This window comes from Gavialis gangeticus, unplaced genomic scaffold (assembly GCF_001723915.1).
Source record: "Gavialis gangeticus isolate Ggan-Ray unplaced genomic scaffold, GavGan_comp1, whole genome shotgun sequence".
NCBI lineage: Eukaryota > Metazoa > Chordata > Crocodylia > Gavialidae > Gavialis > Gavialis gangeticus.
The window spans coordinates 93,406,193-93,414,571 of NW_017729022.1; the positions used below are offsets into that span (position 1 = coordinate 93,406,193).

Sequence of the window (8,379 nt, forward strand, 5' to 3'; positions counted from 1 at the left end):
TAGTGCCCGAAGACTGGAAGAAGGCCAATATGGTGCCTATCTTCAAGAAAGGGAGGAAAGTGGATCCGGCTAACTATAGGCCCATTAGCCTGACTTCTATCCTGGGGAAGATCTTAGAAAAGTTTATTAAAGAGGCCATCCTTAATGGACTGGCCGAGGCCAACATCCTAAGGGATAGCCAGCACAGGTTTGTTGTGGGCTAACATAGCAGCCTGTTAACTTTCTTGTGTCAGGAAGAACTAGGGATGTAAATCCGCATTTCCCAACTGGTGTGCTGCAGCATTTTAGGCTGGCGACACACCCTCCGCCTGCTGTTGCTGTGGACACAAACAGACAGGGAGCATGGCTATAACCAGGCAGGGGACATGGCTCCAGCCCAAAATGCCATCCAGCTGACCATGCGCACCGCTCCCCCACCTCCATTGTGTTGTGGTGCTTTTTTGTTTAGGTAAGTGTGCAGTGGGGTGAAAAAGGTTGGGAAACGCTGATGTAAATATCATTGTGAAAAACATTAATTTAACATCCTCTAATTATACTGGTTAAACAGTTAACCAATAGCTCATAGTTTAATGACGTCCAGCAGGAATGGCCCCAGCCCTAGCCCCTTATCTTTACCATGTGCCTGGCACTGTGCAGGCCTCAGGCAGCTAGTAGGGAGCCACTAGTAGGGGGTGGTGAGTGCAGCTGAGCCACTAAGAAGCACCAGCCAGCTGTGGAGCTGTGGCTTTCCTTCACCCCCATGGGCAGGGCCTGGGGCTGGGGAGGGAGCCAGAGCTGTGGACCTTTTCTGTCCCCAGATCTTGCAGCCATGGAGAGGAAGGTGTTGAGCCCCCCCACAGGGGTCAGGTAGGGCCTTCCTGCCACAGCAGCAAGACTCCAGGCCCTGCAGTGGATCTGCCTGACCCCCCTACAGAAGTAGGGCCCAGGCAGGGTGATGAGCTCCCTGTGCTTCCCACCATGCTTGCTTCTGTCGCCTGGACCTGCAAGGCTTCTCCACACTGCTTGGTTTGGTACTTCTCCGCTAGCCCCAGGGAAAAGGAGATCATATCCCAGCAGGGCAGCCTCTGCCAGGCATGCTGTGTCCTTCCCCCTCCCTCTTGTGGTGCTGGGGCCATGCAGAGCTTGGTCCACCCCTGAGGTGGGGCTGAGTACATGGCTGGCTTGGCCTGGAGGTGCCACAACAGCTGGAGCAGGTGTCACTGGGTCTGAGTTGTCACTGCTGGTCTCTTGTACAATGACTTCAGCCCCAGGGCTATCTTGAAGGATGATGGCATAGCAGCTCCACTGTTGCAGCCCTAATGCTCCCCCTGGTATCCCTGCTGTGCTGCCACCCCTCAGAAATGCCCTGGGGCCACACTCGCTATGCAAGGAGCCAGCAGTGACCCCATAGACCTGGCACCACCTGCTCCAGCTGCTGCAGCATCTCCTTGGGCTACGCCACACACACTTTCAGCTCTGCCTGAAGGCTGGGCCAGGCCCCATGCAGCCCCAGTGCCATGGAAAAAAGGGTGGGGCTGCAGTGCACCTGCCAGAGGTCACCCCATTGGGACTGGACCTCCCCTTCCCCCAAGGTGAGCTGGGGAGGGCCCAGCAGCAAAGAGAAACCTTCCAGGTCCAGGCCACAGTAGCACAAGCATGGCAGGAGGCACAGGGGGCCTGTTGCTATGCTCGGGCCCAACCGCTGCAGGGGGGCTCGCTGCTGTGGTGGGAAGGCCCAGCCCTGCCATGGTGACAGAATCCAGGCACAGGAGACGTCTGCAGCCCTGGCTCCATCCACATCCTTAGCCCCTGCCCGTGAAGACAAGGGGAAGCCACAGCTCTAACTGGGCAGTGGCCCCTAGTGGTTCAGCCGTGCTCATTATCTCCCACCCACGGCTCCCCGTCAGCGGCCAGGGGCCTGTGTAGAGCCAGGGGCATGATGAAACCATAAGGAGCTGGGGCCCTTCCTGCTGGAGGTCACTAAACAATTAATGGTAAGTGGTAAATGGTATAAATATAATCGTCATTTAACTGCTTATATCCCTAGGAAGAAGCTATTCATAATCAGAGGGCAAGTTAGACAAACATTTGCTAGATGCTGTCTTGAGATTTTTTTCCAGCCCCACATTCTGTGATTCAAATTTAATCACATTACTCCACATGCTAGAGCATTAAGCAAAACACTAGGTATTCTGAGACTTGTTGAAATCACAAGTCGTGTCAGAGGATGTGCTGCAGGGCAGTGGTGTAACTAAGTGGAGGGAGATGGGGGCAACTACCTGGGATGCCCCTAGCAGGGAGGGGGGAACACAAAAAGTGGCTGCTGCCAGCAGCTGCCTGTTTGTGTTTGTTATCATGAACCAAAGTTGCTGTTTCTTCCTTGCCCCAGGCACTCGGTTGTGTCCCTACATTCTTAGCTGCATAAAAATATTGAAACACTCAATATTTTCATGAACTTGGTATTTCAATACTTTAAGTTGGTAGTATGGTCCATGCCTTTCTATGCCTGACCCATTTTCCATTGTTTTATAACCTCATAAGGTAAAATTTACATGTGCCTCAATTGATTTGGTAGAATCTGATAAAGTCTGATGAGCATCAGGGCCAAGATAACCCTGTTATGGATCTATTGCACTAATCTGATGGGAAAAATCTTTTCATTCATTTGAAAAATACAAAAATAAAGAGCCTCCTCACCCAACTAAATACACACCTTTGTTAAAAGACCTGGGATTAAAAGTGCTTCAGACTGCATTTCTTTTACAGAGATTCTATACTTAAAACCAAATGTCCCGGAAATGCTGACAAATAAATGATTAATAGATCCTTTCTCAGTCCTTACTTAGGGCCTTATTTCTTGCTGCACTTTAAGCTGCTTAAATGCTGATCAGTGTTAGGGCTAGCTCGAGTGGAGAGCAGTCACACCTTTAGGCTAAAAGCAGCTTCCACCTGCTAAATATCCCCTATTTGCATAGCTGTGAGTTGCCACTACAGGGTTGGTGAGTGTGGATAGGCTGCTATCCCTGCTCTAGATGGATGTATGTGAGAGCTGGAGAAGGGGGGAGGGGAGCTTCAGGAACATGCAGCTGGGAGGTGAAGAGTTAATAGGATGGGGTGGGTAATAACATGGGAGGTAGAAAGGAAATGGGGATGGGGAAGTCAGCCACTGAAGGATAAAATAAACAGAATGTAAAAAGAAATAAAGAGGAAGTCAATTAAAAAAGATGTTATGTTTTATTAAATTGGGATTTGGGACTGGAGTGTGGGGGGTGCTGGTTGTGCTTCTGGGGCTGGTTGGGAGGTGGGAGTGATGAGGGAAGGCACTTTTTGGGGGGAGCTACTGCCTCTGCCCCAGGAAGGAAGCCCCAGCTCATGGGAACCCAATAGAGGGTTGTTCTTGTCTCTTCCCCCCACCCATCAGATCCCACTCCTGCACCCATCCATGCCCTGTCACTTGGGTAGCTGGCATGTACTCTGCAAACTGTTTGCATGGGATTGGGATGGTCACACTCTGGGGGTAGGAGGTGAGTTGGGTTGGTGCCAGAGCTGTCTGAGTTCAGAGGAAGAAAGTTTGTCCACACCGAACAGGAGGGTCAAGGAAGGGACACTGCATCCTGAGATGCTGGAGGACAGCAACATTGGCAGCTCATCTGTGAGCAGTGGCCACACATTAATGGAAAAGGAGCTGGGTAACACAGATCAGAGATAAACCTGCCCTGGAGTGGTAACTTTAAGCTGCCTAAAGTATGCTTAAAACCAGTTTCAGGTGTTAATGTGTGGGTAATCCAGGAGTTAAGAGCTCCAGGATCCACCTAAAATTAATATGTAATGAGGCGCTTAGTTATTGGGAATTTAGATAATAGGTGTTTATATCAACAAGGCAGAGAGAAATTCACAACAGCAGCTCTACATTTAGTGTGCCACTGGTTGATGCTCCTAAGCAGGGCTGTTCCTAGGGGGGCACAAATTGGGACAACTGCCCTGGGCCCCATAGAGCAGTGGCTGGGTGGAGCCATTGGCTCCCCCCTGCCGCCCGCCTGCTGACACTGCCGATGGCAGCAGCAGCTTCTTGGGGTCTGGGGCCCATGGGATCAAAGCAGGGGCAGGGCCCTGCATGGGCTGACTTGCACCAGGCCCTGCACCCTGCTTGGGTCACCTCTGCTCCTAGGTTTCCATGATCCAGTGATTGGTTTGTTCTAACAGCTGGAGGAGCAGGTTTCCACCTTTTCCTCTTATTCCTGTTGTACTATTTAAACATGCATGCACACACACGTGGAGGAGATACGCTGGTGATTCCAGTCAAAATTCTGGATCAAGTCTCAGGCATCTGTGAAAGACTTCACTGTCTTAATTTGTTTCCCCTACAATCCTGTACTGAAATAATCCTAAGTGTTTTGAAAGACACTTTCCTTCTATCAGTAGACACTGATTCAATGCAGTATACAAAGTCAGACCAGGGTCTTGAAAGAGGTAAGTTGTGAGGGTAGGACTGTGCTCCTTTTAGCAGAGCTGGATATCAGAGAGCCTGTTTACTTTCGAAAACCCTCTGAAGTACTGATGCCTCCTGTTGAACATGCACAATATGTGTATCATTGCATTTTATAAACAGTTCAGGAATTTCAAGGATGCTGACAAAGAAGTTGCACTCCAAAAATTAGTGAGTGGCTCAGCACAATCACAGACTAAAGCTGAATTTTGAGGCAGAGGATAATATTTGCAAAAAATACATAGAGACCTTTTAAATACTTTTCATATAAATGGGTATATTATATTTCTCTTTTCCAAGTATAAAAATGTATACATCTAAAACAATTGCTTTGCTTTTAATGCTGAGTGGTAAAGAAAAGAAATAGTCTTGTGCTGAGTGGCAAAGAGAAGAAATAGCTCAGCTTTGAGTGTGATGCCCTGTTCCTTCCTCTCCCCTGCCCCCATCCTGAAGCAACCTACATTTCTTGGCTCTGTTCAGCTATTAGTCTGTTAGAGCTGTGACGTAAATGACTCGCAGCAAGTGACCCCTGTGGCAAACCTGTAAAACATTATACAGCATGAATAAGAACTTTCTTATTAAGCTTGCAGCTGGCTAGGTGCAGACATATGGCAGTGAGGATGTTTTGGAAGAAAGGTACTGCTTGACAAAGAACCCAGTCTCTTGAATAAGGGTTTATACTGGCACTTCGCTGTGTTTATAATACCATATCCTGGGGTATCGCTTTTTAAAAAATTTTTATATTGTTATTTCACTTTTTAAACCTAATAATTTCTTATATTAAGGAGATGGAGAAGCTGAAAGTTGATACTGATATTTTTTTTGCAGGTTTCTGAGACTGGTGCTATTCTGCTGTGTGAGATGTTTTAGAATCCTAGGCTTAAATGTACTTAATACATTAAGTGAAGTAAATTTGTCAGGACCATCTGTCTTTTATGAGCAAAATATTTTTATTTTTTCAAAAAGCTTCCCAGAATAGACATCATGTTGACTAGATTTTTTATATGTAGAACTTTGTGCTTCTCTTTTTCCCCTTTTAGATGTTGGATGACTTTTTTTGCACTGGCATTGGAAACATACAGGTGCTCGCATTTCCAAAGAAGGATCCTACATGTAGGAAAAGACTCTTTTCCTTGATCCCTCAACTTTACATAAATCAATGGTAGTTTTCAATCAGTCAATGATGAGGTGCACCTTTACCCTGCCTTTGGCCTGACTTCAGACTAACAAGGCTAATTACCCCTCTCATCTCATCTTTCATCAGAGTATAGTGAGCCACAGATGAATGAAGTGAATCAGAGATGAATAAACTTTCTTGAGTAACAGCTCATTTTATCAGTTATCACCAAAACCTTTGCATCTCAGTTTCAGTTAATCTATAAGGTGTATTGCTGCACTGTGTTCTTCCTAAATTTGTGCCAAATCTGCTGAGGATTCTGCAAAATTAGTGCTTTTCAAATGCTTTCACTTCCTCAGAGATTACAAATGGTGCATTAAATATGCACTTCTACTGGTAGCCGTGTCTGCTTGGTAAATTTAACCATGCCTCAGAGTGATATCCTCAAGGACACTGCACTACACCAGGTGGGCTGTTCTCAAGACCAGAAACAATGGCGGCCACATCCATACAGACCATCTGGCAGGCTGATAAGGACAGATGTGTGACGGTTCTAGTTAGCTTGCCAAAAGTGCAAACAAGTGTGGCCACACAGTTCATGATCTGGGAGACAGCCACCTTCTCTGTATACAAAGGGAGATCTTTAGGTATAACTTCTATTATCATTTGTTCTTATTTTTAATGAAGCAGCCTTTGAGAGCCCCTGTTACAGCTCAGTACCCTGCTGTGCTCAGGGCTACACAGAACCAGAACAATGCAGTCCTTTCCCTTCCCCAAGAGGTCATAGCCTAGGTTAACTTTTTGCTTGAGGGCTATGTTAACTGTGATTGCTTTAAAGGAATTCCTACCCTGCATGATATTCAGCACCTTGCAGGAACAGGTCCTTGTTACATGGGATTTCGTGTTTTAAATACAGTAAATTGTTTCTATTATAGTTCTCAGTCATTTCATTCACTAACCAACAAGCTCTTTAGCTAATGAAGGCTGAGTTGCTAGAGCTGAAGACTGCCCTTTCAGGGCTATTAAAATTCTGAGCTTCAGTAATATATTACCATATTTAATTACATACTTTTTGCACCCAGTTCCCTTAGAATCAGTCCTCCAAAACTGGAGTGTGGGTCTTAAGTGTGAAAGCTGATCTCTCTTTGCTGGAATAGAAGCATACCTCAGTGGCTGCCAGATTGGCTGCCACTTCTCTATGGCCATCATTCAGAAAGGGAAAAGGCCAGTGTTAACCCTTTCGCAGCTGCTAAGGCATTTGCAGTAACTGTTTGTAGAGCACTGTAGCTCAGGGCAAGTGAGCTGCTGCATGCAGTCTGTAGTAATAAGGCTTGTGATGCAGAAACACACACTGTAGTCTTTACAGGAACTTGTATAAAATATACTATTCACAGAAACCAAGTAGCAGTCTTGCTTCTGCTCTTACAAGGGTCTGTGAGTATCCTCATTGTTCTCCTGCCCCACCAGGAAGTTACTGTTGCTTCAGCCAGACCAGCTTTTGGGTTGCCACACTATTTTACAGAGTTCGCCATAATTCTGGAAAAATCTTTTTCTTTTTCTTTTCTGCATTCTGCCTTCCCAAAACGGGGTGTATGTTTTATTTGTGCCTGTATAGTATGTAAGTAAATATTGGAGTATATTCAGAAAGATAGGGTGGCATTGTAGGGCTTTTATAGATGTACTCTGGAGGATGTGTGTGGCAGGGGGGCTTTAATTAGAGCAGCTCCAGAGAGCCTCTCTAATTAAAGTGCCTGAACCATCACGTGTATCAGCATCTCCAAGCTGAAAAATGGTGGCGGGGGTGCTTTAGCTAAAGCTTGTTCAACAAGCTTTAGTTAAAGCATCTCTGCTACCATTTTTCAGCATGGGGACTCTGATGCACATGACACTGGAGTCTGCTGGAGCAAGTAATTAACAAGCTCCAGCAGACTCGATTAATCAAGTCTTCTCTGACGTGTTGTAATTACAATGCATCGGAGCAGCCTCTGTACATGTGTAGGTGCCCATAAAGACTGCAATGCTATCTTACCCTGACTTCAGACTAATATGGCAAACTATACCTTTCCACTTATGGATGGCGTCATGCTCAGTCAAATTAAATGGGTTAAAATTAACATTACATTCTGTTCAGTTTATGTCTCTTGCAGCCAGCATTTGTTTTCTGTTACAGAGAAACCTGAAAAAATATGTGTTCATAACACAGGAATTATGTTAGGAAAAGAAAAAAAAAGTTGGCAAGAGCTAAGCAGGAATCTAGACTTTTTATTTACTATTTCAGTGTGGCAGTCATGATCCTATCTCTGTCTTAAATGCACAGAATCCTGGCTCAAAGTCCTGGGACACAAGAGAATTTCTTTGGAAAACTCTTTTTTGCATGTGTTTGAGTTCATTGGTCTTAAAAAGAGATTTGCCTGCACTTCAATAAATGAATAAGAAGGTTGCCTAGTTGCTCTATACCATTTTTAAATACTTCTCTGCCCATTGATGAAATAGCTGGGTGGTTCTTATTTTTAAAGTTTTTCCAATCTTGGTAAATCATGAGATCTCCACACTGCCTTCATGCAAGACACTCTTTATCCTTCTATATTATTGTTGAAGATTTGGACTTCATAGATAAATGTGGGAAAATCCAAAGGAGAAACAGGTTTGTTTTAGCTTCTAAATAATACCTGATGTTTTAAATACTTCAAGGGATGGAGAACCTCTGCACAGTCTAACTATTGTACTATTGTTCATTAACTCAATGTAAAAGTTATCTTTTCATAGTTTCATAGTTTGTAGGGTCAGAAGGGACCTG

At 45.4% G+C, this 8,379-nt stretch overlaps 1 long non-coding RNA gene across 2 annotated transcripts; it reads left to right on the top strand.

The window, feature by feature from the left end:
• Positions 1–5,054: 5,054 nt before the first annotated feature.
• On the top strand, positions 5,055–5,981 carry LOC109296279. Of its 2 annotated transcripts, none has more exons than XR_002096943.1 (2): positions 5,055–5,101; positions 5,294–5,981. It is a non-coding gene; the product is annotated as an uncharacterized LOC109296279 (long non-coding RNA). The 2 variants fall into 2 exon arrangements; XR_002096944.1 differs by having other exon boundaries at positions 5,090–5,182.
• Positions 5,982–8,379: the final 2,398 nt, after the last annotated feature.